The following is a 22519-nucleotide window of genomic DNA, read 5'->3' as shown; positions in this document are numbered from 1 at the left end:
GTTAATATGTGCAACTGGAATCAATTTCGATTTATGTGAGTAAAGTTAGGCACCAGGATCCACACTTAAATTTTACACATGGGTCCAAAAAAGGGGCGTGGCCATGGGAGGGTCATAGACAGATCAGGGATGTTCCTTCAATTTATGCACATTTTTATAGAATATGGGGGATCCACGCCTTATTTCGGCACAAGTATTTACACCAGGCTTCAATTGATATATATCCTTATGACTAAAGATAGTCGTGGATCCCAGCATAAGCGCTATTCTATAAACATGCCTAACTTTAAACATGATTTATAGCATAGCGCTTAGTGCTTTTTTTCCTGTGCCAATTTTTCAGCACTCTTTGTAGAATTTAGTCCTATATGCAGGTGCTTGTTTTTTTCTATTTCTAGTGTGCTCACGATCACAGGTGTTTTTTGTACCTGGGCAATGGAGGGTTAAGTACTACTACTACTGAACATGTAAGAGACAGTCCCTGCTCCACAGAGCTTACAATCTAATCAAGACAGATAAACATGCAAATAAGGAATAAGAGAATTACTTAAGGTGGGAATTATAAAACAGACATGGGTACTGAACAAGTGAATAGGGGTTAGGAGTTAAAAGCAGATGCATAAGTTGGTACTCGCTATACTGCCTTACATATGTTAGTAGAGATATTTCTGGACACTTGACATGTATGGTACATCTACAGAGTCTGCTTGACCACTACTTATACATGTGCAGCTGTTTCCTTGGTGGGCATGATGCAGCCTTTCCTGCAGAACCTAAGGGGATGTGTTTCCAGAGTCTACACACCATAGCAGCCATCAAAGAGTATCCTTTAGAGAGCACCAAAATGATGACCAAGAGCAAAAGGAACTCTTCAGATGCAAAGAGCTATCTCCTGGTTTGTTTGGTGCTCTCAAAGGAGGGTACCCTTTCCCAGCCTGATGGATATTGCCTTGATCATGCTGCAACATGGAGGCTGTGGGGAGAGAATCTGGATTACACAGGCAAGGTAAGCTGAAATGATTTTCCCTAGGACCTACATCAACACCTACTAGATAGCCATCTAGCAGAGGCATGACACCTATACTGCTCTGCAGTGGCAGAAGACCACTCTGGTTGATGTGCGTGAAAATGAGGAAAAAAATGTTTTGCAATTAACTTACTGCCTTTTGCGTCTGAAATTTTGTGGATCCTGAAGGGACTATGCAGAAGTCCAATATGCGTAATGATGGGACATTCTTTCTACATTAGACATAGGCACTTAACTTATTTTTGAGCATATGTGGGTTAATTCCTTCTGCCATTGTAGGGTAGTATAGGGTAGGCAGAAGAACACAGACATGCCACATGCAGGAATGCACTACCATCCTGTATGAGATCCCTTTCCCGCCTCCTTCAGTCTCTGGGTCTTTCACAAATATAGGGTACTGATATTGTAAAAGCCTTTTACATGGTCAGAGGGCAAGGCATCCCAGATGCCCCTCCCATAGATGCAACATCCATACAGAACCTGTCATCTGACATGATCACATAAAGAGAAAAGGCATGCAATCATTCTTCATTAAAGAAATGGCATAATCATCTGTGTGGCATAAAAAATGCTTGTACATTATACAACGCATATTTATTTCCTCTACATACAAAGACAGCACCAAACACATCCAGAGACACTGGTCAAACAAGGCCCAGTAGTGCAGCAAACTATAAATCAGTTGTTCAAGGAAGGAGCAAGATTCTAATCCAGGCTGAAAACATGGCACAGGCTCACTTGACCAAATACACTGACATTGATACACTAAGTAGCCAGCCTAAAACAGCCTGTAGCCTCAACCAGGTCTCTGGAAGCTAGGGTGACCATCTGTAAAAATGTGCCCTCATCTCTTGTCCCAGATGGTTCAACATTTGCTGAAGACATGTTACTTGGCCATTTGGAGGACCCACCCTGACGTACTGCAGCATTACAACAGCAGCTGACAGAGGAATAAGATATGCAACAGCTATAGGTATGTCAGAACCTGAAAGTGGGTGCCTCTCATGTCAGAAAATCTAAAAGACCTGCCCAGGGCAGTACAAAAGATATATGCTTAAACCACACAGGTAGGCCACTGAACCCTCACAAGGTGTGCACAAAAACACAACCTTAACCCACATACACTTGGGATGGAGAAGACAGCTGGCAATATTGCTCCACTCATCCATCTAGAACAGGAGTTTTCAATCCATTCCTTAGGATATACTAAGCCAGTCAAATTTTGGGACATCCACACTTAATATGCATGACAGAGATTGCATACAATGGAAGCAACGCATGCAAAGTTATCTTATGCATATTCATTGTGGCTATCATGAAAACCAGATTAGCTTGGTGTGTCCCAAGGACTGGGTTGAGAAACCCTGATCTAGAAGAATTTAGCCAGGCATGCAGTGCTCCATCTTTATGCTCCCTCTGTCCCAGATAGCTCATACTCTGGCATGGCCAAAACACCTAACATGAATGGAAGTGCGAGCATATACAGGCTCCCACACACCAGCATCCATGAAGCTGCACAGTAGAATGCCTGTCAAACAAGCACTGACTTTAAATGCACCTGCTGCAAAGAAACCTTTAATCTTTCAGTAAGAGCTCTATGGGAGCTATAGAAAGTGCCTCACATTACACCCATTGCAGATGGCAGCAAAGGGAAACTCTGCTCTTCATTGATAGGCATGTCACTACCACAGCACAAGTTTCATAGTGCATCTGTAGTCATTACCAAACTCCTAGCTATACCATATTTGTGAAGTGGAACAAACAGAGCAGCTGTACTACAGGGATAGTCAACATACCCTTCCTATTCCCCCTCCCCCCCACACCCCTCCTGTTAGTCTGGTCGTGAGCCCTTGAACCTAGGCCGAGACCTAATATAGCTTTTAAGCCAAGGCCTAGGATAGACCGAACAGACACTACACACGACCCCAGCTACCAAGCCCTGCCCACAGACACGCAACCAACTTGCACTACCAGAAAGGGGAAGATAGGGCATTCAGGCGGGCCTCATGGCCTAAGAGGAACCCACTTGCTCAGAATACAGTCACGGGGGCCTCACAGCCTATCAGGAACCGAGTCACACCCAGGGAAGGGAGAAAGGCAACATGAGGGGTCCCCATGGGGACTAGAGCACCAACACACACTAGGTGCTCCCTAAAACACAAGGGAAAGGGAACTAAGAGAGGTAACAATAGGAAACACGTCAGGCTGTACCCCACAGCGTACAAGGGAAAATGAGGGACTGTGGAAATATGGATACCAAAAGCAGAGACCCACAGAAAACAGGGGAAGGCAAGGCAGCAAAACTAGAGTGCAGGGCCTGACACGCACCCCGCTCAGAAAGAGCAGTACACAGCAAATAGAGAAGGAAGGGACAGCAACAGAATTAAAACAGAACACAAGGGAAAATACTGCTCTGAACACACTGCTGCCAGAGGGAGGAACACTGCAGACAAAGGGTTAACCAGACTGAGGACTCACAGCCACCTGAGGCAGTACACTGCAGTCAGGGATTAAGGTAAACACAGGGAAGAGAAATACTGCAGACAAAGGGTTAACCAGGCTGAGGATTCACAGCTGCTGAGGCAGTACACAGGGAAAGAACAAACAAACAACCCCCCCCCCCCCCCACACACACACACACACACACACACAGACAAACAAAGGGTCCCTAGTCAGCTACAAGGGCAGGACACAGAAGATGAAAAACAAACACAGGAGCAAAGAGTAATTCCAAGGGAAGGGAAGGGAAGCCTAAGGAACAACAGAAACTGGACTAGGCAGAAACTCTCCAGACAGCCCAGAGCCCTAGAGAGAGAGAAAATCCCAGGTGCAGAGAAAAGGGTAATTAGACACAGGCTGAAGCACCCAGCAGACAAAGACAGACACAGAAGGCTGAAGCAAAGTAGGAGTAACTAAACTCCACTATAACACAGAGAATAGCTCAGACAGAGCGCAGAAAGGCTTTAAGCAGAAAAAGAATATGCCAAAGCAAGAGTTATCAAGAAGGGGAAGCTTAAGTAGCTCAGACTGACATAGCTCAGACAGAGGTCAGCTCAGCCCAGGTGGGCCAATCAGGAATGGTTCAAAGCATTCCCCTGTCAGAGTAGCAGAGTTCACACAGAAGCATAACACCTCCATGTTCATAGGGACCATGAACACTACATCCCCATCTCTATATAGCTCCATTACATCAGCAAACATCACTGTAGCCCCAGCCACTAGTTCCCACCTGCAGAACCCCAGGCCTTGGAGTATATAAGAAATAGGTTTATATTTTCACAGATCTGAGTTTATGAATGTTCTCCCCTGATTCACTTCATTTTATTATTGTTATTTTTTCAACTTTTAAATTTTTATCTTACCTTGTACATTAAAAATATATTCCTTTATTAATCTGTGAAATAGTATTTTCAATTGAAACTTTTTATGCTGTTCTCCTTAGGGATATGTTGGTATGTTGTTTTTGTATCTGAGCATGATAGAACTGAATTTTTCTGCTCTTTTTTTTTTTCTTACAAAGAATATGCTCGCCTCCTCTCCCATGGGATTTTTTTTTTCAATTTGTTTAGCACACAAAAGAGAAGAAAATACATTTTGGCTGTGCACCAATAGTTTGTATCTTTTAGTCCAAATTTCCTTTAAAGGTTTCCATGTGAATGTTTTTTTTTTTTTACTTTAAGAATTATAAATACATAGGTACAGATGGTTTTATTTTTGTACTTTCCTGCCCTCTGTAAAACCCTTTGTGGCTAGGGCAGATTCTGATGTTCAGTTCAATTAAATGTTAATCATGTTGAGGGCAACAAATTATTGATCAGGTTGACTGAATGTCAGTAGTTATATAAATAATGCACTTGAACTGGGCTATGTAGTTTGGAGCATAGTTGTGAGTTACCTAGAAGATGATATGCTTTTTCTTTTATTTTTTTCCTTACCTTTCTGTCTAGTATTGACTTTATTTCTTTATTAGTACATAAGTACATAAGTAGTGCCATACTGGGAAAGACCAAAGGTCCATCTAGCCCAGCATCCTGTCACCGACAGTGGCCAATCCAGGTCAAGGGCACCTGGCACGCTCCCCAAATGTAAAAACATTCCAGACAAGTTATACCTAGAAATGCGAAATTTTTCCAAGTCCATTTAATAGCGGTCTATGGACTTGTCCTTTAGGAATCTATCTAACCCCTTTTTAAACTCCGTCAAGCTAACCGCCCGTACCACGTTCTCCGGCAACGAATTCCAGAGTCTAATTACACGTTGGGTGAAGAAAAATTTTCTCCGATTCGTTTTAAATTTACCACACTGTAGCTTCAACTCATGCCCTCTAGTCCTAGTATTTTTGGATAGCGTGAACAGTCGCTTCACATCCACCCGATCCATTCCACTCATTATTTTATACACTTCTATCATATCTCCCCTCAGCCGTCTCTTCTCCAAGCTGAAAAGCCCTAGCCTTCTCAGCCTCTCTTCATAGGAAAGGCGTCCCATCCCCACTATCATTTTCGTCGCCCTTCGCTGTACCTTTTCCAATTCTACTATATCTTTTTTGAGATACGGAGACCAGTACTGAACACAATACTCCAGGTGCGGTCGCACCATGGAGCGATACAACGGCATTATAACATCCGCACACCTGGACTCCATACCCTTCCTAATAACACCCAACATTCTATTCGCTTTCCTAGCCGCAGCAGCACACTGAGCAGAAGGTTTCAGCGTATCATCGACGACGACACCCAGATCCCTTTCTTGATCCGTAACTCCTAACGCGGAACCTTGCAAGACGTAGCTATAATTCGGGTTCCTCTTACCCACATGCATCACTTTGCACTTGTCAACATTGAACTTCATCTGCCACTTGCACGCCCATTCTCCCAGTCTCGCAAGGTCCTCCTGTAATCGTTCACATTCCTCCTGCGACTTGACGACCCTGAATAATTTTGTGTCATCGGCGAATTTAATTACCTCACTAGTTATTCCCATCTCTAGGTCATTTATAAATACATTAAAAAGCAACGGACCCAGCACAGACCCCTGCGGGACCCCACTAACTACCCTCTTCCACTGAGAATACTGGCCACGCAATCCTACTCTCTGCTTCCTATCTTTCAACCAGTTCTTAATCCATAATAATACCCTACCTCCGATTCCATGACTCTGCAATTTCTTCAGGAGTCTTTCGTGCGGCACTTTGTCAAACGCCTTCTGAAAATCCAGATATACAATATCAACCGGCTCCCCATTGTCCACATGTTTGCTTACCCCCTCAAAAAAATGCATTAGATTGGTGAGGCAAGACTTCCCTTCACTAAATCCGTGCTGACTTTGTCTCATCAGTCCATGCTTTTGATGTACACATTAGTATATATATATATATATATATATATATATTCATGTGTGAATATAAACCTAAATTTTCGCAATTGACATTCTTTTAATCTATTCAAGTGGAGGGCCAGATCACAAAGGGCAAAATAAACCCCAAATCAGTAGCTTCCCATATCACCATATCACCAATCTTTAAAATGGAATCAGCTATGTTCTTTTTTGTGAATAATGCATTCAAATAAGACAATATATACCTTAGTTCAGTTTTTTAAGGTCTGTCACTCTTTCTAGCCTTGAACTTTTCATGGAAAATTATTGTACAGTTTAGGCATCGCATGTGGAAGTATCACAAAACAGATTGCCTACGTTTGAAGGCCAAGTAGATGCCTATCATATAGGCATATGAAGGCTCATTTTATATAGTTGATTTAGATCAAAATTGACGTGCTTAGTTCTGCTGGTATTTGACAAAAGGCTCTGCTGAACATGGAATCTTTGTAAAATATAAGGACACCAGAAAATGCATGTGTATTGGCCAGCACATCCAGCAGAAGCATCAATCTTTGAAACTATACATAGATAAAAAGAGAAGCATCATATAGCAGTTTATTTATTTATTGATATTCATAAGTTGGCGAAGAAAAGAGAGGTGCTGTTGTTGGGAGATTTTAATCTGCCAGATGTAGATTGGAAGGTTCCATCTGCCAAATCTGAAAGAAGTAGACAGATTGTGGATGCTTTCCAAAGTGCTCTGCTCAGACAAATGGTGACGGAACCCACGAGGGAGGGAGCAACGTTGGATCTGGTGCTCACAAATGGGAATAGTGTGTCAAATGTCAGAGTGGGTGCACACCTGAAAAGCAGTGACCATCAAACGGTTTGGTTTGATATGACGGCTGAAGTGCAAGGCGGACACTCTAAACTCAAAGTCCTGGATTTCAAGCGTGCTGACTTTAGTAAAATGGGCGAATACCTGAGAAAGGAGCTGATGGGCTGGGAGGACGTACTGTAAGAAGGAAGAGGCTGTCCTACCCTGGTTAGGCCCCTAGAGGGCGTAGTTCCCCTAAAATGTCCAGGGAAAAGGGCTGGGTGAGTTGCTGAAGGGAGCCAGAAAGGGGAGGTATAGCTGGAGGTCGCTAGGACCGGGGCGAGTCCTGGAGGATAGCTGGAGGTCGCTAGGACCGGGGCGAGTCCTGGAGGATAGCTGGAGGTCGCTAGGACCGGGGCGAGTCCTGGAGGATAGCTGGAGGTCGTTAGGACCGGGGAGAGTCCTGGGGATAGAAACAAGTGCAGCAGGTTATGGGCTGGGTCCTGTTTGGCTATTAACCACTGATACTCTACCTGAGTTGTAAGGGAGGAAGGAGAGCTGGCAGCTGAAGAAGGGGCTGGTAACTGAAGCAGAGGAATCCCCGTGAGAAGTACTGGCTGTGCCCTTTGGACTGGTGGTAGAACTGGGTGTTCCCAAGAAGGAAGCTGGCTGGGGTAAGAAGGCCCTAGAGTGTCTAGAACAGTGAAGAGGTACTGTGTGTCCCAGCTGAAAAGACTGTGTATCCAGGGCAGGAAGAGGTACTGTGTGTCCCAGAGGAAAAGGCTGTGTGTCTAGAACAGTGAAGAGGGACTGTGGGTCCAAGATGAAAAGACTGTGTCTAGAGCTGTGTGCTACAAGGAGGGACTGTGTGTCCAGGGACTGAGTTAGTACTGAGCCCAAAGGCCTGTGTGAGAGGGCTCAAGGGGGAAGAAATCTATGGATATTGAACTGTGCAAGAAGAAATGTTTCAAAGGGAAGATTGCCCTGAGTAGGAAGAAATGAAATGGTTAAGCTGGAAGAACTGTTGAAGCTTGTAGCTTGTGAAAGTGTTTTAAGCTAAAAGAAGTGTGGCCCAGAGGCTGGAATAAAGTTGTGTATGAAAATAGCCTGATTGGTGAAACCTGACTGTGTTTGCTTTTTGAGAAGCAGGTCACCCTGAGCAGAAAAGGGTGGTAGATTAATTTGCATAAATCTGCATACTGAGAACCAGCTCACCCTGAGTGAAAGAGGGACCTGGGATCCTGAGGTGGGAGCTTCACCATCTGCACATTAGCCTCATCATTTTCACAGTACGAGAAGTGGAAGGACAGTGGTCCAGGCTGAAAGAAGTAATAAATAGGGCCACAGACCTTTATGTAAGGAGAGTAACTAAAAGCAAAAGATAAAAGGAAACCGATATGGTTCTCCAAGCAAGTGGCTGAGAAAATAAAGGCTAAAGAGTTGGCGTTCCAGAAATATAGAAAATCTCAAGAACAGGAACACAGGGAGGAATACCGGATGAAACTAAAAGAAGCCAAGAGAGAGGTACGACTGGCGAAGGCGCAAGCGGAAGAACAAATGGCTAGAAATGTAAGAAGGGGAGACAAAAACTTCTTCAGGTATATTAGTGAAAGGAGAAAGACTAAAAACGGAATTGTGAGACTAAAAGATACAACAAAACGCTATGTAGAAAATGATGAAGAAAAAGCCAATTTGCTAAATAGATACTTTTGCTCTGTTTTCACAGAAGAAAATCCTGGAGAAGGACCGCTAGGGACTGGCAAAAGTACACCTGAGAATGGAGCGGATAGAGCACCGTTCACGGAAGAGAGTGTTTATCAACAACTTGGAAAGCTAAAGGTGGACAAAGCCATGGGACCGGACGGGATCCACCCCAGGATATTGAGGGAGCTCAGAGAGGTTCTGGCGGGTCCTCTTAAAGATTTGTTTAATAAATCCCTGGAGACTGGAGAGGTTCCGAGGGACTGGAGAACGGCGGAGGTGGTCCCTCTTCACAAAAGTGGTGATAGGGAAGAGGCTGGAAACTACAGGCCGGAAAGCCTCACTTCGGTTATTGGTAAAGTAATGGAAGTGATGCTGAAGGAAAGGATAGTGAATTTCCTGGAAGCAAATAAGTTGCAAGATCCAAGACAACATGGTTTCACCAAAGGGAAATCGTGCCAAACGAATCTCATTGAATTCTTTGACTGGGTGACGGGAGAATTAAATCAAGGACGTGCTATGGACGTAATCTATTTAGATTTCAGCAAAGCTTTCGACGCGGTTCCCCACAGGAGGCTCTTGAATAAACTAGATGGGCTGAAGATAGGACCCGAAGTGGTGAACTGGATTAGGAACTGGTTGACGGGCAGACGCCAGAGGGTGGTGGTGAATGGAGTTTGCTCGGAGGAGGGAAAGGTGAGTAGTGGAGTGCCTCAGGGATCGGTGCTGGGGCCGATTCTGTTCAATATATTTGTGAGTGACATTGCCGAAGGGTTACGAGGTAAAGTTTGCCTTTTTGCGGATGACACCAAGATTTTCAACAGAGTGGACACCCCGGAGGGAGTGGAAAACATGAAAAAAGATCTGAAGAAGCTAGAAGAATGGTCTAACGTTTGGCAATTAAAATTCAATGCGAAGAAATGCAAAGTGATGCACTTAGGGAGTAGAAATCCAAGGGAGACGTATGTGTTAGGCGGGGAGAGTCTGATTGGCACGGACGGGGAGCGGGATCTTCGGGTGATAGTATCCGAGGACCTGAAGGCGACGAAACAGTGTGACAAGGCGGTGGCCGTAGCGAGAAGATTGCTAGGCTGTATAGGGAGAGGTGTGACCAGCAGAAGAAGGGAGGTTTTAATGCCCCTGTATAAGACGTTGATGAGGCCCCACCTGGAGTACTGTGTTCAGTTTTGGAGGCCGTACCTTGCGAAGGATGTCAAAAAAATGGAAGCGGTGCAAAGAAAAGCTACGAGGATGGTATGGGATTTGCGTTCCAAAACGTATGAAGACAGACTTGCTGACCTGAACATGTATACCCTGGAGGAAAGGAGGAACAGGGGTGATATGATACAGACGTTCAAATATTTGAAAGGTATTAATCCGCAAACGAATCTTTTCCGGAGATGGGAAGGCGGTAGAACGAGAGGACATGAAATGAGATTGAAGGGGGGCAGACTCAGAAAAGATGTCAGGAAGTATTTTTTTCACGGAGAGGGTGGTGGATGCTTGGAATGCCCTCCCGCGGGAGGTGGTGGCGATGAAAACAGTAACGGAATTCAAACATGCATGGGATGTGCATAAAGGAATCCTATGCAGAAGGAATGGATCCTCAGAAGCTTAGCTACAATTGGGTGGCAGAGCAGGTGGGGGGAAGAGGGGTTGGTGGTTGGGAGGCGAGGATAGGGGAGGGCAGACTTTTATAAGGTCTGTGCCAGAGCCGGTGATGGAAGGTGGGACAGGTGGTTGGGAGGCAGGAAAAACTGCTGGGCAGACTTATACGGTCTGTGCCCTGATAAAGACAGGTGCAAATCAAGGTAAGGTATACACATGAGTTTATCTTGGGCAGACTGGATGGACCGTGCAGGTCTTTTTCTGCCGTCATCTACTATGTTACTATGTTATGTTACTATTTATTACATTTGTATCCCACATTTCCCCACCTATTTGTAGGCTCAATGCGGCTTACATAGTTCCAGAGCAGCACTTGCGGACTCCGGTGTAGCCAAATACAAGGTGATGTTGTGGTTAAGTAGTTCGATAGAGTTTTTTAATTTTATTTATTTATCATTTTACTTAATTACATTCACATTTATCACTTAAATGTAAGGAAATACAGAAATTAATATAAAAAGGAAAACATTTTCTCTCAACAATATATATTTACATAATTGTCCACAATTGGAAGATCCAAGATCAGGAAAACAATCTTAAAGAAAATAAGAAAAACTCAAAATGGTTAATCTTACACTTCACATTTTCTGAGGGAGGAAGGTTAATCGGTTATTGCAGCCGGTACAGTGGTAACTGAAGGAAGTTGCTGCAGAGGATTCTTCATCTGTTTCCACAAACTCTTATAATTTCTTAGGTTCAAACAAAAACGCCCAGCTCAAAAAAAGATAAACGTCCATGTTTTTCGAAAATACGGTTTGGTCCGCCCCTTCACGGACCCGTTCTCGGAGATAAATGCCCATGGAGATAGACATTTCCGTTCGATTATGCCCCTTCACGTCATCATGACCTGATACTCCAAGGAAGCTACTTAAAGATAGGGTTACCATATGGCTCCAGAAAAAGGAGGACGGATTGAGCCAGCTGGGTTTTACTTCCATTGCTTTCCATTGAAAGCAATGGAAGTAAAACCCGGCTGGCACAATTACTTCCATTGAAAGCAATGGAAGTAAAACCCGGCTGGCTCAATCCGTCCTCCTTTTTCTGGAGCCATATGGTAACCCTACTTAAAGATGCTGGCGCTATAGAAAAGTATCCCCTACCCCTGATCCCTTTCTAAGGGTATCTCAACCTTCTTATCGCCTTCTGAAAATTATCTTCCATTCCCTGAAGTCCCCTCTTGCATCTACATTCGGTTTCCCTGAGGGTAATAAGGAAGAAGGAGTAATCCTTGGACTCTTCTTTCAAGGAAGCTCCCAGGCTCAAAATGGAGGCCCCAACCCTCTAGGTTTCAAGCTGCTAAATAAGGAAATGTGGCATTATTCGTACTACAGTCTGCATAAGAGAACTTTGAAAAGTAGTCATGTCCCAGGAATACTGGAAGTGGTAATCCCTTGGAGCTCTGAATTAACAAAATGCAAACTCATGTGGGAAACAAGCTGGCTGCTCAGAGCCCAAATGAAGTGGATTAATCAGTTGTGGTTAATTAAACATACTGCTGTGGACTGAAAGGAAACCCAGTGTCTGCAGAAAAAAAAAAAAGAGAGAGAAAGAAAGGAGAGAAAAAAGTAGCAGAGCCCTTAGAGCTGCAAAAGAGGCAAAATCACATAAGTGGTTAATGCTGGATTAGTGGACAGACTATGAAAAAGAGTGAAGAACCTGAATTGTATTAACAGCAGGGTTTGTGAAGGGCAGACGAACACGTGTGCAGTAGTAGCTCAAAGTGTGTTACATTTAGGTATACTATTATTTTTATTGCATTAGTCAATACTTTTACAATCACTATAACAAAGCAATTGAAAGAAATACACAAACAATAAACAATAGGAAATAAAACTACCAAGAAATAGCAAATATAACTATCATCCTTAGGATTAAGGTAAATAATATCCAAAAACAAGGAAAATATGGCAATAAGGAAAAATATAAGACACTATTCCAGCTTTATCAGAACAGTTTGTCTTTTAGTAAATAAACAAAGCTTTTGATTCTAAAAATGAACCTGAACTTTTGTCTCCTCCTTACACACAATAAATTCTAAGAGCTGCTTAGAATCAGCCAATATTCAAAGCGATTTCACTGACCCCTGACTGGTTAAATCAGTTGTTTGGGGCTAGCGTCTAAATTTTAGCGGCACATAGCCAGATAATTGCTGTTAAAATTCAAAGTTTGCGCCTAACTCAAAGCCGGCTATGTCTGGGGCATTCTGGAGGCATAGTCAGCACTTGGCTGCTTAAGAGCTGATATTCAGCCCTTAAGCAGCCAGGTTTAGCACATAAATGGAACCTCATAAAAGTCTGTCTTATCTTCATGTGCTAACCCATGGCTGCTTATGTTCTGATTATTGACTTAAATGGCTATCAGGCTCATTTTCGAAAGAGATGGCCGTTCAAAAAGTGACATAAATCGGCATTTGGACGTCCATCTCACAGAAACGTCCAAATCGGTATAATCAAAACCGCATTTTGGACATCTTTCTCAGAAGTCCGTCAGAAGGACTTCCAAATCTCAAGGGGGCGTACCGGAGGTGTGTTCAAGGCGGGACTTGGGCGTTCCTAAGTCTTGGACGTCTTTGAGCCATAATGGAACAAAGCAAAAACGTCCAGCACTAAAACTTGGACATTTTGAGCTGGACCTGTTTTTGTACAAAAAGGTGCCCAAAATGACCAGATGACCATTGGAGAGAATCAGGGATGACCTCCCCTTACTCCCACAGTGGTCACTAACTCTCTCCCAACCCCCAAAAAGTGTGGTGAAGAACATTACTTGCCAACCTCTGTGCCAGCCTCAGATGTCATATTCAGGTCCATGACAGCAGTATGCAAGTCCCTGGAGTATTTTAGTGCACTTCAGATAGGTGGACCCAGGACCATCTCCCCACTAACTTAGACTTGTGCAAGAAACTATGAGCCCTCCAAAATCCACCAGAAACCCACTGTACCCACATGTAGGCGTATCCTAGTGGTTAGTGCAGTGGACTTTGATCTTGGGGAACTGAGTTTGATTCCCACTGCAGCTGCTTGTGACTCTGGGCAAGTCCCTTAACCCTCCATTGCCCCTGGTACCTGAAGATACCACACATACTAGAAAATAATTTTTATTTTCTGGCATTTGGCACTACTGGGCGGTAAAAGGCATTTGACACACATCAATTTTCATTTTGCTGCACGTCCATTTTTGGTCAAAATTTTAAAAAGGCATTTTTACAGGTGCGCTGAAAAATGAATCTGTCCACATCCATATCACACGCCTACACTACAACAGCCCATTTTTCAGCGCACCTTAGTAAAAGCAACCCTAATTGTATGTAAACCACCTTGACTCGTGCTCAAAAGAGGTGGTATATCAAATTAATAAACAATATTTTAAGGAAATGAATTTTCCTTGAAGTTAAATATCAAAACTGTATAGAGTCAATAATTTCCAAAATGTATCTGGTTTAGGAATGCTTATTTCAGATTATATTCTTAATTAATCTGTTAAAATAAAATAACAAGGTTAAGTGAAAAGAGAAATCTTCAAAAATGCAACCAGAATTATATTACTTTTCAAGGTATTAACTGAGAAACACCTTTTTAAAGAAAGAATAGTTAGAATTTTGTTCTTAACTAAAGCCTAGGATAAATGTTATATATATATATATATATATATATATATATATATATATATATATATATATAAACACTTTTCCACAGAGTTTAAATGTGCAATTGAAATTTCTTAGAAATTCTGAAAAGAAACCCCCAAAGTACATGTCCATATTGGATACATAGGGCCCTTTATTCAACAAAGGCATTCACACCCCCTCCCCCTCATAACTTCCCCTTCAAAAAGTCACACTATCACATCAAGGTGGTGGCAAATTGGACACAGCTTTTATTTTTAACATCTTCTGCCTTCTATTCTCAGTCACAAACTAACTGAAATACTATACTCTCTGTATTCTATGGATGAAATCCCAAAATGTGCATCACCTGTGGAAATATCAGACTATATGCTACCCTTCTCCCCATCCAAATACGTTCTGTGACACCTGTGGGCCTTTACCCAAAAATCATTCCACTTTGTAAACTTCATCTATTTATGTAAAATGTAAGCTCCAAGTGCCACCAAGGGCTGTGACACCCCACCTCAATCATCCCCCATTTGGGCAGGGTGGGTAGGACAAACACTCCTCACTAGCTCCCATCCCCCAAATCACCTGTCAACCCAATGTTGGGCTGCTTCATACTCATCTCATTCAACTATTGGTGCCCATTATCATCCTGGAGACCAATGAAATGCAGCCTCTTATGACACCCCAGACCTATGTCTGGGGCCCCAAAAGGAGGGGATAGGAGTTCAGTTTTATTGAAACACCACCAAGTAAGTCTATGAAGCTTAACAAAATAAAGTAAATGCTTACAGTTACTGTGCTTTAATAGCAAATATTATGTATGGTACGTGCAAAGGCTGCATAATTACTGTGCGGGCTCAGCATGTTCTCTGTAGATATCCCACTGAAAAGCACTTTACCACACATTAAGACTATTCACTTAGGGGATAATTCTGAAAAGATCGCCAAGGATAATTCTGAAAAGATCGCCAAAATGTAGGTACTAGGATGCTATGCACTAGGTGCAAATACTGTATCAGCAATTACATGCATAATTACCATTTTAGAATATTGACGTAAGAGGGCATTTACAGGCCATCTTCTAAGTACGGTCACTTACACCATGTTAATGGCTGATATAAGTGCCTGCAAGTAAACTACAACACATTAACTGCACTGTGCAAAAGGTGATGCAGTAGCTATATCTATTCAGGTGCTGTTAACGGTGCCACATTATGTCATATTATCAGTTAACACACAGTAATCACCTCCATGTTAAATGTCAGCACTGTTCACACCCATTCTCTGCCTATTCTGTGACCCATTCTGCATTATCTGTTAATGGTGACAGTTAGCACCATGTTAGCTTTTAACAAGCTTAGTCAATAGGCCCCTAACTCTCTAATTCTATAAAAGTCGCCAAAAATTGTGTGTGCAAATTTGGGCACATGACCAATTTGTATGCACAATTTACTTGAATAATGCCTGCATGTCTCACCGCCACCTGAAGCTCAATATGTCCATAACTGAGCTCCTTACCTTCACACCTAAACTAACCTCTCCCCTTCCCCCACTCTCTATTTCTGTCGACAACACACTCATTCTTCCTGTCTCATCTGCTCGTAACCTTGGGGTCATCTTCGATTCCTCCCTCTCCTTCTCTGCACATATTCAACAGATTGCTAAAACCTGTCGTTTCTTCCTCTATAATATCACCAAAATTTGCCCTCTCCTTTCTGAGCATGCTACCAGAACCCTCATCCACACTCTCATCACCTCTCGCTTGGACTACTGCAACTTGCTTCTCACAGGTCTTCCACTCAGCCATCTCTCTCCTCTTCAATCTGTTCAAAATTCTGCTGCACGATTAATATTTCGCCAAAGTCGCTATGCCCATTTCAGCCCTCTTCTGAAGTCACTTCACTGGCTCCCTATCAGTTTCTCTATACAGTTCAAGCTCCTCTTATTAACCTATAAGTGCATTCATTCTGCTGCCCCTCACTACCTCTCCACCCTTATCTCTCTCCACACTCCTTCCCAAGAACTCTGTTCACTAGGCAAATCTCTCCTAACTGTACCCTTCTCCTCCATCGCTAACTCCAGACTCCATTCCTTTTATCTTGCCGCACCTTATGCCTGGAATAGTCTTCCTGAGCCATTACGTCAAGCTCGATCCCTAGCCGCCTTCAAAACCGGGCTAAAGGCCTACCTGTTTGATGTTGTTTTTAATTCCTAACTTGTCACCTCCTCGTAACCTTATCTTGTCTTCCTCTCTTCAATAGTCCCTTTTCCCTATGTGTCCTATCTGTCTGTCCTACCCTTATCCCTTATTTGTCTTGTCTGTCTGTCCTGATTTAGATTGTAAGCTCTTTTGAGCAGGGACGGTCTTTTCTTCATGTTCTATTGTGAAGCGCTGCGTACGACTGGTAGCACTGTAGAAATGATTTGTAGTAGTAGTAGTAGTAGAATAATAAGCTAATTAGTTGTTATTATTATTGGCACTAATTAGAATTAATTGCACATATATTTAGGCATGGGAGCCACACCTAAATTTTATGCATGAGTAAAAAAAAGGGCATGGAAATGGGAGGATCATAGATTGAATGGTGCCTTTCCTAGCATTTATGTGCAATGTTTTAGAATATTTATTTATTTATTACATTTGTACCCCGCGCTTTCCCGCTCATCGCAGGCTCAATGCGGCTTACATAGTAAGAAGAGAATACAATTATGGTATCAAAATCAACAAAGGAGGTATGTGATAGGACAAACAAGGAGTAAATGGGATAAAAAAGGGAATAGATGCCTAATTTAGGCACATACATTTACACTACGTTTCAGTTGCGCAAATGACCATGCCTAAAGTTAGACGTGAGTCTCAGACATTCTACAAACCACACCTAACTTTAAACATGGCTTATAGAATAGTGCTTTTTTTGGTGCTATATATAAAATTCACCCTTAAATGTTCAAAGGCTCCAATTAATGGATCATCGAGGCCTGGTGGGACACAGGACATTTGTTTTGATATACTCATTAGACTGTTCCAAATATACATTGAGAATCTTAAAAGCATAGAGTAAGTTTAAGACATAATACATTTAAACAAGGGTACTGTTACTCGAAAGAATCAGAGGCAACAGGAGACACAAAGGAGAATCCATTCTGAAAACCCGACTCTCTATAGTTGTTAATGACCTACTAGATAAGTTGAACAAACTAGGAAATTCTATGTTTCAGAATGTTTAATATGGCATTCCAGCATTGATGTTGATACTGTCAATTGAAGATCAACTGGACTACAATGAACCAGTGGCATAGCTACCTGGGGCCACGGGGGCCTGGGCCCCCATAGATTTGGCCCTGGACCCCCCTGTCGATGACCCTCTCGACCCCCCCGGCGCCAAACTATGTCGAAAATACGCTTGGCTCCGAAGATGGCCGGCCATCGATTTTGCCGGCGCCATTCAATTATGCCCCTCTATGTTACTATGATTTTTGTTGGCACCATTTTTGAGCACTATTTATAGAATTTCCTTCTTAGCATATAGAATATGGAGAGTCATGGGTATAACTTTGAAATATGCATGTAATGTATAGAATACTACAAGCACTTCAGGATGCAATTAGATGTCAAACGTTACAACTGTCATTGACTTGGCGTAACTGTTGGCGCCTAACTTTAGGCACAGCAATGCAAACTTATACTAGTATTCTGTAATGGAACCTCGGCATAAATTGTTATTATAGAATTAGCACTAAACACATGAAATTGGGGCACCTAAATTCTGATGCCAATTTATAGAATTGCCACCATAGCTTTTATAGTCAATTTCACTGTAAAAACATCTTTATGAGAACAGTCAATGATGCAGCAATGATTTTTGTAATGTTTTCTTAGATCTCAATTTATCCATCCAGAGAGACAGAAACCCTCTTACATAATTGGATTTGTACCATCTAAATGTATTAACTTTGATTTTCCTGATGTCTCAACAAAATGTGTCCATTTGTTGTTAACATTCTACTAACTCTACTTCAGTTACATCCACGATGAGTTGAGATTTAAATACTGCAATTTTTTTTCCTCTACATTGGTCTTATAAACCTATACTAATTTCTTATTCTCCCAGATAATTAGCAGCATAAGCTCTAAAGAGCCATTAGGGCCCCTTTTACCAAAGTGCAGCAAAAGGTGACCAGCGCTAGCATCGGCATGTGCTTTACATGCAAGCCAAGGCCCTCTTTTACCTCAGCTGGTAAAGGAGAAGTCTCACTTTCCTATAGGAAACGGCCAAGTGGCAAGTAAAGCACTTGCTGTGCGGCCAATTTGGGGTGGAGCCCTTACTGCCACCCATTGAGGTAATTGTGCAGCACTGCCTGATTACTGCCGGGTACAATCTGGCGCTAAAAAGAAATGACAGCTCGCTAGGGGTGGTAAGTACCACCCTGCTGCAGATAGCTTGATCTAAGCTTTAGTAAAAGACTCCCACATTTGGCAATTTCTGCAATACACTCGAGCATCCCACGGTACGCCATTTTAAGCTGCATTAAGTATACAATAGTGCCCGATGCAGCTTAGGAAAAGGGCTCCTAAATTGGCCCACAAAATCCAAATTATTCACATAAAACTAGTTCCCTCTAAATCCTCAGCTTTTGAGGAATTCTTTTTATTCTGCACTAACTGTAGCAGTATGTACCTCTGCCCATACTATTTCTGTTTGTGTAATATCAGTTCAATCCACAATTGATGAAGCTTCAGGGTTACTGTCAAATAAAAATGTTCTTACTAAAAATAAAGTATCATCTTTGTTCATGTTTAATGAAAAAAATATCCCATCCATATTATGCAATAATGCTCCCAAGTACTACCAGAATGTAATAAAAAAAAAATAAACCTCTCAGTAACAAAAGTTCCAAACAACCTTTAAAAGAATATTTGAATTAAAAAATAGAAGGAAAAGCATTAAAAGATAGAACAGAAAAAGTGTGTATATACTACTAATGTAACATCCAGAATGACATATAGGAGGAATTTTATAAATTCTAAGTATAAAGCACCCAACAATAATTTACATAAAGAACAATTAAAATATACTCTATTTCAAAATTGACTAACGCTATTTTAAACATTTCTTGCTAGTTTTATCCCATCTATAAAAGTATGAACTCAATCTTACTTTACACATGATAAAATCATGTGTGGGAGAAGCAAAAAAATAGGTACTTTAAAAGAATAAGACATTTTGGGCTCCTTATACCAAGCTGCAGTAAATGTGTCCCGCAGACGCATCGGCATGTAGATTTCCCATGCACCGAGGTCCCCTTTTACAACAGTGGGTAAAAGGCTTTCTTTTTATTTAAAGGGAAATGGCCCTGCAGTAAATTAATCACTTGCTACATGGCCATTTTATGGGAGATCTCTTTCCGCCACCAATTTTAGTAAGGGCTCCCGCGCTACCCCGGCAGTAACTGGGCAGAATTACCACCAGGTAAGCAACTGGCACTAGAAAATGAAAAAAAGCATGTTCTAGCTCCAGCGTTGGCAAGCGGCAGAAGTCGGGACTACTGCCGAGCTCCTGCGGTAGCCGGGCAGTAGGCTCAATTTGCTGCATGCCAGTGCAGTGGTAGCCCTACCACCCTTTAGTAAACAGGCCCCTTTATTCTTATAATAAACATAGGGCCTGTTTTACAGAATCGCACTATCGATTCCCAGCGCTGCAATGCTGACACAGGCCATTTATTTTGATTGGGCTTCAGCAGCATTGCCTCATGGGAATCACTAGCATGGTTTGGTAAAAGAGGACTTTAATTATTTTCTAATTAATATAAGAGGTGATTATATTTTCACACAGGCTAATTTCTTGTTACATATTAAGAGCCCCTTTTACTAAACTGCACCAGCAATTCCTGCGTGGCAAATGCGACAAAATCCATTTAAAATGAATGGGCTGCATCCAGTGGTGTGCTGGTAAATTTTTAACAACAGGCTCTCTTCCCGGTCCACCTCGGCGCCCCCCCCATCCACCACTGCGCCCCCCCCCCCCGTCCACCACTACGCCCCCCGTCCACCTCTGCGCTCCCATCCACCTCTGCGCCCCCCCATCCACCTCTGCGCCCCCCCAAAATTGCAGAGCTGGCTAAAGCCAGTGGGGGGGGGGGGGGGGGGGGCAATGCATTACTCTCTTCAGAAAAAAAAATTTAAATGATCCCAGGTTCCAATCTATTTCATGTTTAATGTGGGATAAAATGTCATAAATAAGTAAATAAATATAAACTTTTAAAGTTGAGCACCTGATTCTCAAAGGGAACATATTCCAAACAATATAATGAAAATAAAATGATTTTTTTCTACCTTTGTTGTCTGGTGACTGTTTTTCTGATCATGCTGGCCCAGTATCCGATTCTGCTGCTATCTGTCCTCTTAACTCCGTTTCCAGGGCTTCCTTTCCATTTATTTCTTTCCTTTCCTCCTTTCTCTTCATTTCTGGTCCTCAGCTTCTGCCTATTTTCTTCATCCATGTGCAGTTTTTCTCCTCTCTTCCTTTTCCCTTATCTTATCTCCTTCCTCACTCTTCCCTCCCCTCCATCCATGTCCAGCATTTATTCTCTCTCCCCTCCTCTCCCCCTGCCCTCCATCCACCCAAGGCCAGCAACCCTTCTCTCCCCTGCACTCCATCCACCCATGGCCAGCGACCCTTCTCTCCCCTGCCCTCCATCCACCCATGGCCAGCAGTGACCCTCCTCTCCTCTCCCCTGCCCTGCATGCACCCATGGTCAGCGACCCTTCTCTCCCCTGCCCTCCATCCACCCATGGCCAGCGACCCTTCTCTCCCCTGCCCTCAATCCACCCATGGCCAGCGACCCTTCTCTCCCCTGCCCTCCATCCACCCATGGCCAGCAGCCCTTCTCTCCCCTGCCACCCCCTCCCGACTTGTTCTGCAAATTCTCCTGCTTCCTCCCTCCCTCCCTCCTGATCCGGTCTCTCACTGACCCTACCTTGGCCATCAAATTCTTCAGGGCAGGCAGTGTTGCCTGCCTGCTGCCATCACTGACTTTCCTCCGCCGCCCTATTGTGCTTCAAAATGGCTGCCGAGACTTACAGAAGTCTCGTGAGGCCGCCTCTGGAAATCTCGGTGGCCATTTTTAAAGTGCAAACAGGCGGCGGAGGAAAGTCAGCGATAGCAGCGGGCAGGCAACACTGCCTGCCCCGAAGAATTCTATAGTTAAGGTAGGATTGGTGAGGGACCGGATCCGGAGGCGGAGGGAGGGATAGCCGGCTCACCCTTTCCAACAACCAGCTCGCAAGTCCGGCCAAAATTTAACAACCGGATCTTGCGAGCCGGAGCGAGCCGGCTCCAGCACACCACTGGCTGCATCACATTTGCTGTGCTGGTAATCACTAGCTCGGTTTAATAAAAGGGGTCCTAAATTTGGGCAGACGAAATGCCATGCAGTTTTCATTAACTTAAACAATTAAGAAATTATTAGCTGAAGTTGATAGAGTATACAAGTAAAGATCACACTTTATGTCAAATTTTTTGATGACTTTACATTACATTACATTACATTATATCATACTTACAGTCAACTGCTCGATGGAAAAGGGGAGTAGAGAAAGACTGGAGAATAAGATGAAGGGGCACGGGGAGAACAAGGGTGAGGAAAAGAAGTAAATTAAAGAATGGATAGTAAAAATGAATTAAATCTGGACAAAGAGAGAGAGGCAGAAAAATATTGCAGAAAGCAAAGAAAAAGGAGAGAAAAATGATAAATGGCCAGGAAACCCTGGCAAAAGATTTAAGCGACAATGAAGGAAAGCAGAACCAAGAGACTGGGAGCAACACAATTAGAAAAAGTAAATGGCCATATAACAAAGGTAAAGAAAATAATTTTATTTTTAATTTAGGATAAAGTAATATGGTACCTGTGTTAATAAAGTTTCAGAGACCAATACTTCCTTCCTTAGGTCAGCAGAGGATACCATAACAGCATTATACTGACCTGAGGCAGGAGGTTTTGGCCTCTGAAATCTAATTGAAAAGGGTGTTAGGCTATTAAATAAATTATTTTCTGAAATGGCTGTGGGTTTGAGGTGTGCCAGGGGGCGGAGCCATGCAGAGTAGGTGGGGCCAGTGCAAAGTGGGGTGGGGTTGTGGGCGTTTACTAAAATCTCCCTCTTAAAAATTGGGACCCCTTGGCAGCTCTGGCTAAACATATAGGCACCCATATGGATATTGCAGGCACGTACATGGTTAACACACGTTAAAAACGTTAACGCGCGTTAAAAACGTTAACGCGCCTGTAACACTGCTTAGTAAACATGGCCCTAAATTTTTCCTTATCTTTAAACACCATTAATTTTTCAAACAGATTTAGGGGTATGTTTACTAAG

This window comes from Microcaecilia unicolor, chromosome 5, assembly GCF_901765095.1.
Source record: "Microcaecilia unicolor chromosome 5, aMicUni1.1, whole genome shotgun sequence".
Classification (NCBI taxonomy): Eukaryota; Metazoa; Chordata; class Amphibia; order Gymnophiona; family Siphonopidae; genus Microcaecilia; species Microcaecilia unicolor.
The sequence above is the reverse complement of the archived record's forward strand: the minus strand, read 5'-3'. Positions refer to the sequence as shown.